This window comes from Lotus japonicus, chromosome 4, assembly GCF_012489685.1.
Source record: "Lotus japonicus ecotype B-129 chromosome 4, LjGifu_v1.2".
Taxonomy (NCBI): Eukaryota; Viridiplantae; Streptophyta; class Magnoliopsida; order Fabales; family Fabaceae; genus Lotus; species Lotus japonicus.
Window position 1 is genome coordinate 14,473,812 of NC_080044.1, and position 6,459 is coordinate 14,480,270.

Sequence of the window (6,459 nt, forward strand, 5' to 3'; positions counted from 1 at the left end):
AAAAGAGGAAGGGATATAATAGTAATATGAGGAAGGGGTGTAACAGTAACTTTAACAACCACTAATTTTTTATTCTTTCAAGTTTATTTCATATTTTTTATGGGGTCCAAATTGCTTCTCATAACTTCTCCACCATGTTTCGTGAGTTGTTGTCTCACCCTTTTACCAATCCGATATGACATTTGGGTGTCAACTTAGAAAAAACTAAATTAAATAATTTTAAAGTTGATCATACAATGTCAGCATATAGTATATTAAATGGAATACAAATATGAAACAAAAAGGTAACTAAATAGAGGATTATTCCTTTTCTTTTCAAAAGTTTGATAAGTTCAGCATTTGATTTTGTTTTAGGTCTTTGGTTTGGCCTTTCTCTTTTGTTTAGAGAGGTTATTGTTGTTTATACCTTAGATGGTGGCTAAGTAATTGTGCATTCTAGGAATGTTTGAGGTTTTGGTTTGTTGTTTCCTCATTATCCTATTTGAGCTTAGCATCTTCCTTTTTATTATATATAATATAAATATATATGTTTGGTTTTCCAAAAAAAAAATGAATGAAATGCGGAGACTCATTGCGTAATCATTACCTCTTACCGAATGTGCTATATTATAGAGCTGAAATGTACCTCCCGAAAACCCAATAGCTTACTCAATAACTCCTAATAAAGAGCAATAACATTAGACTTTGTAACTGACTCTTAAAGAAACTTTAACCAAGATTTAAAGCAGGAAACTAAACTAATAGTAAGAAATTATTTTTAACCGTTATTGGCAACCATATAGCTTAATCAATGACCCTAATAAAGTGCAACAACATTAGACTTTGTAACAAACTCTTAAAGACACTTTAACCAAGGTTAAAAGGAGAAAATAAAACTGACAATAAGCAATTATTTTTAATAGTTACTGGCAACCCAAAATCTCACTAATGTCTCCTAATAAAGTGCAATAACATTAGACTTTGTAACTGACTCTTAAAGACAGTTTAACCAATATTAAAAGCAGGAAATAAAACTGACAATAAATAATTGTTTTTAACAGTTATTGGCAAGTATCCAAATAAGCAATATTATTATTCATAACCTATCAACTAATCAAATGAGGAAAGCATAAAAAAACACTAATGGAAGAGTATTTGCCAAGACTCAACCAAAAAAACTTAAGGGAAAGCAAACACACCAAAAAATCTCTTCATTGCAACTCGAGATAGGGAAAGATAAACATAACATAAAGATAAAATGTAACTCATGGAAACTCAAAAACTCACTCAATGAATCTTAATAAAGAGCATTATCAATAGGCTTTGTAGCTTGCTCTTAAAGACACTTTAAGCAAAATTAAAAGTAGGTTGTTGAGTTCTCAACAAAAGACACCTTATACATTAACCATTTTAAAATCTTGCACCACTTCTCACTTTTCTGAAACATAGCACCAGAGATAGGATCACTTGAAGGAAAACTTCAAGTTTGATATGAACCAAAATGTGTCCAGATAAGTTAAAATTGAATATGAATAGAATAACACAGGAATAAGATAATTAACATTGGAGTTGGTTTACTTTCAAGCAAGATTGAATCTAGAGATTTGAAATTCCTTCAATTTTCTGCTAAAATAGTATGCATTTCCACCAATAATAAGAAAAGTCTAGAAGGCATATGTAGAGAAGGGGGAAAATTAGTAACGAAAGCTTGAATTACTTTCACACCATCATTGTCTTCATGTACTTATTTGAGAACTTTAGAAAATTAAAAAAAAAAAAAAAGGTAATAGAATTAACACGTTCTCACTTGAAGACGTTGCATGATGCAAAGAAACAAACAATAATAATTAAAAAAAAAAGAAATCGAAGCATTTTCCTTTGATTTGCAAACAATGTCCATAGGTTCCATGATTCAACCTGAAATCAAATGTAAGAGAGGAAGAGCAGAGGCATAAATAGACAAAGAGAAGAGAAAAGAGACGAAGAGGAAGAGAAATGAAACCTACAAATTGTTACCTGGACAATTAGTAGAAAATAAACCGAGAAGATCAAATCAGAAACCGAGTAGAATGAAACGGTGGATGAAAGAGGAGCAGCAAACCTGAACCGTTGCGAAATGAGAAAATGAGAAGACCAAAACAGTGGAAGAAAGATGAGTAACAAATCTCAAGCATTGCAACAAAGTTATGAACGGCCAAGATTTAATCTTTGGCAAATAATGTGAAATTTTACTAAAATACCCATACATAAAATTATAGTGTAGTGCAATGAATTATTAATTTACCTTTGAACCCATGAAGCTGCTAAAATTTCTTCACCAAATAAAATTAGAGTAAGAGAGAAAACTTTGAATTCAGGAGACCAAAATGAGATTTGATTGTATCCAAAGCAGAGTAACATTCCCAAGCATACTACATTACTCTGTGGAAAAATCTGAGATTCCCACAATGAAGTGAATTATGTATGTCAAATGCATAAATGAAGTCATTAATTTTAAGAGTAGTTTCATGTGAAAATAAAATAGCACTGAAATGTGTAAAAATAATCTAGCATTTTTCATTAGGCCTCCACAACAAACCGGTCAATACCTACTTCTCCATATGTCATCCACTTGTACCTTATGAGGGAAGGAAGAATAAAAATGGTCACAAAGATATAAAATAAATTTGAGCGAAAAAGAAACACAGTCCACAAAGCATCATAGATTAATAGTTTAGCAGCTTACTCTCCAATGGTGAAATAGCAGGTCAAGATTTTAACTTGGAAAAAACTACATATTTGATTGGTAAGGTATGAACATGACAAAAAGTCAAAAATAGAAGATGGAAAATATTTTCTCTAACGCTGGTTAAAAGTGAATTATTGTATTATATCAACTATTTTGCATCACCCCACTTTGAAATTCTCTACCAAGCAAGCCTTAAAAAATATCTAATATTTATAAAGCAACAAAAACTAAGAAAGGGTGGAGGAATTGACAATATATATAGGCATCTCCTAATAAAAATAATATATTGTTGAGAGCATATGATAAGCATGACTAAGCCATTCCCACTTCCCAACTTCTTACCTTATGAAAACATGAAATAAGGTAAAATGGTTATAGAAGTTTCATTCTAGAAAATACCATAAAAATAGTCACACCAAAAAAAGTAGAGGACGTAGGAAAAAAAATTAAAACTTTAGAAGATGAGAGAAAGGAGAACGGGAGATGATGACCGCATCAACACTTTTGTAGCAGGGGAGGAGGTCCAGCAACAAAGAAAACATGACATAGAAAACCTATGGGGAAGAGAGTATAGAAATTAACCTAATGAGAAAGAGATTAAATAGGGGAAAAATGAAACTGCAAAAATCTGGAATGAGAAAAGTCTCACAAAAGAGAGTAAATAGGGAAAACAATGAAACAATAAACATATGGAATGAGAAAAGGCATCACAAATTGATTCAGCAAAAAAGGAATCAATGGCTAGGATTAAAAGTAATCAATGGTTAAGATTGATTTCATAATTAATTACTCACAAATTTACATATATGTCCATGGAAAATTATTCATACGTGTGTAATAAATTATTGAAGTACAAATTTACCCTCAAAGTTGCAAAACTTTTCCTTTATATATAGTATAGATAGATAGATAGATAGATAGATATCCGTCTATATCTATATGTATATTTATATCTATCCGTCTATCTATATCTATATCTATATCTATCTATCTATATAAAATATAAAGGAGAAGTTTAACAATCTCGAGGGTAAAATAGTCTATCAATAAACAATGTTTCATTTTTTTTTTACCTATAGACTTTTAAGTAATTATACACATTATTTGATATGTGATTTTTTAGAACTGTTCAATATTTAGTAGACATTTAATCTCAGTCGTTCGATATTCCCCTTGAACTTCCTACATCAGTGTTAGTATATAACTTTCTACTATTAAATTCAAATTTATTTTAAATGAATTTATTATTATTTAATTTATATGAGTTATGGAATGCCATAGGTCAAAATTAATATTAAATATGATATTAGTTATGAGTTTCATAAGACACATTTTATTAGTTTAGATTTGTTGAAATACTAATCAACTAATAATTAATATTAATTAAAAACCTTAAAACTTAAAGGTCATTCAACAAAAAAATTCCCTAACCCTTCCTCTTGATCTTCCTTCATCAATGTCACTATATGAACTTATACTATTAACTATTTGTAATCTCTGTTATATTTTAACAGAGATTACGAAGGTTGAGCTTAACTATAGCAATTAACATAACTGAATCCAAATTGAAAACTAACTGATGGAAAACGAAATCCAAATTGAAAACTAACTGAATCCAAATCCAACTCACCCACTTCCATTATCGAAGTTCTGAGCTTTTACATTCAAGATCATGATATTTGGTATTCTAGGTTCTGAAACAACTTTAAAAATGAAAAGTTTTTCAATCAAAACGTCAAATCCCCATATTTACAGCTTCAGAACCTTGAAATGCAAAAGTTTAGAACTTAAAAACACAAACTTTTCCTATCAAAACGCCAGAATCCTCTCCGTCTTCGGATCTTCAACAGCGCAAGGTCGGACCTTGTTCTTCCACGGTGGCTTAGCCGCGATTGACCTTCCACGACGGTTCTGGGGCTTTGAAGGGAACACGGGGAAGCGGTGGCAGAGGAAGCTCTGTTTTGGTTTAGAGAAGTGATAAGTGCGAAATTTACTCATTTTTCATGTTGGTTTTAGCACTTATCCATTCTAAATACGAAAAATATCTCTCAAATGATCCCACAATAGTTTAGAATAGTAGATATTTAGTTTTTATATAGATACTATAGTAAATATGATTGTGATAAGTATTAAATCGTCTGTTTTTGTGTTTGTAGTAGAAAGATTAAAAGGATCCAAGTAAAGGAAGATCATAGCCCAAATTGAAGATTTTAGCTTAAGCCAAGAAATTCTGGCTTAAGCTAAAGAAGAGCAAAAGAAGAGACACTGAAGTTGGAAAATTTGAGAAATGTTGGCTTAAGCCAAATCATGGATGGCTTAAGCCCAAAAAGTCATGAGAACGACAGAAGCTGTGTGATATTTACCTAGCCTTGAAGAAACATTTTGGCTTAAGCCAGAAGTGGTTGGGCTTAAGCCAAAAAGTTGCAGAGTTTATTATAAAATCATGATCAGATCTGTTTCATTAGAACGAGAGAGAGAAAAACAGAGGAAAACAAAACCAGAACTTGAGAGAAGGAAACCCACGAGGAAAGGAAGAGTCTTGCACCCTCCGTCGAGCTGGGAACACGCCGACGACGGCACATATCATCTTCTTCTTCTCCGTTTCTTTTTTGTAAGCTTCAAAGCATCCATGGAAATGGATAGCTAACTTTATTTGTGTTGGGATTGGATGTAGCCTTTTATCTTAAATGTATCCATCTTGATTCTCATGTATAAATTCATGTTTCTATGTGTTGATTTCAATGTATCTTGCTCTTAATGCTTGTTTTAGAATGATCAACTAAAACTTGTTTTTGGGTTTGATTGAGTAGTGGAAACTAGTTACTTAAATCTGAAATAGATAGGATCATCTAGTGATTTTAAGTTATAGGAATGGAATTAATTTCATTAGTCAAGTAACATCTAAGCTTAACACAACTTGCTTTCTTAATTATTTAAGAGATTGATGGTTAAAAAGTGAGTTGAATCTTGAAAGGGATTTGAAAGTAGTTGTCGTAAAAATCTTTCAACAAGAAGGAGGAAGAAGGTGTCGGCAAGGAGAAGGGTCGATGGAGGTGGGTTTTGGTGTGGGAAGTGCGGCGGGGGATGGAAGAGAGATGGGTGGAGAAGACTAGAGGTGTAGACATGTTTGTCCAAGGAAATGGATTACATGTAGCCAATTCATATAAATCTAGATCTAAACTCCAATTTTGAACCAAACCATTTCCTTTCCACGACTCCAATTTGATGTGGTTCCTTTTCTATGAGTTTTTGGGCGGTCGAGGTCGCAGATCTGGAGATTTGGGCTTCGATCTTTGGGTGGTTCGATGGGTGTTAGTGGGTTGGGTGGAGGTTGTAGATTTGGGAGTTGATGTGGTATTTTCTGGGTTGAAATAATTTCAAGTGAGTGATGAAGAAGTATGAAAAAGAAGAAGAGAGGATGAGTTGAAGAAGAATTCTGAACTTCACCCTATTTTTTCTAATATTTTTGGTTTGTTCTTTAATAAAAATAAAAAATTTCAATTAAAATATAAAATTGAGCCACATAGGGTATGGATTTGATGACTCTGGAATAAAAGAAAAAGAAAAAATGCACGTGAAATTGATGACTGTAAAAACTGAGCCACATAAGCATGAAACACGCGCAGGGACTGATTTTGATTAAAAAAATTTTCCAGGGATTCAGAATCGGAAAAAAATTTTCAGAGACTTATTTTCGTACGCCATACAATTTCAGGGACCTCAGTATTTAAGCCTAGATGTATTAGGTTAAA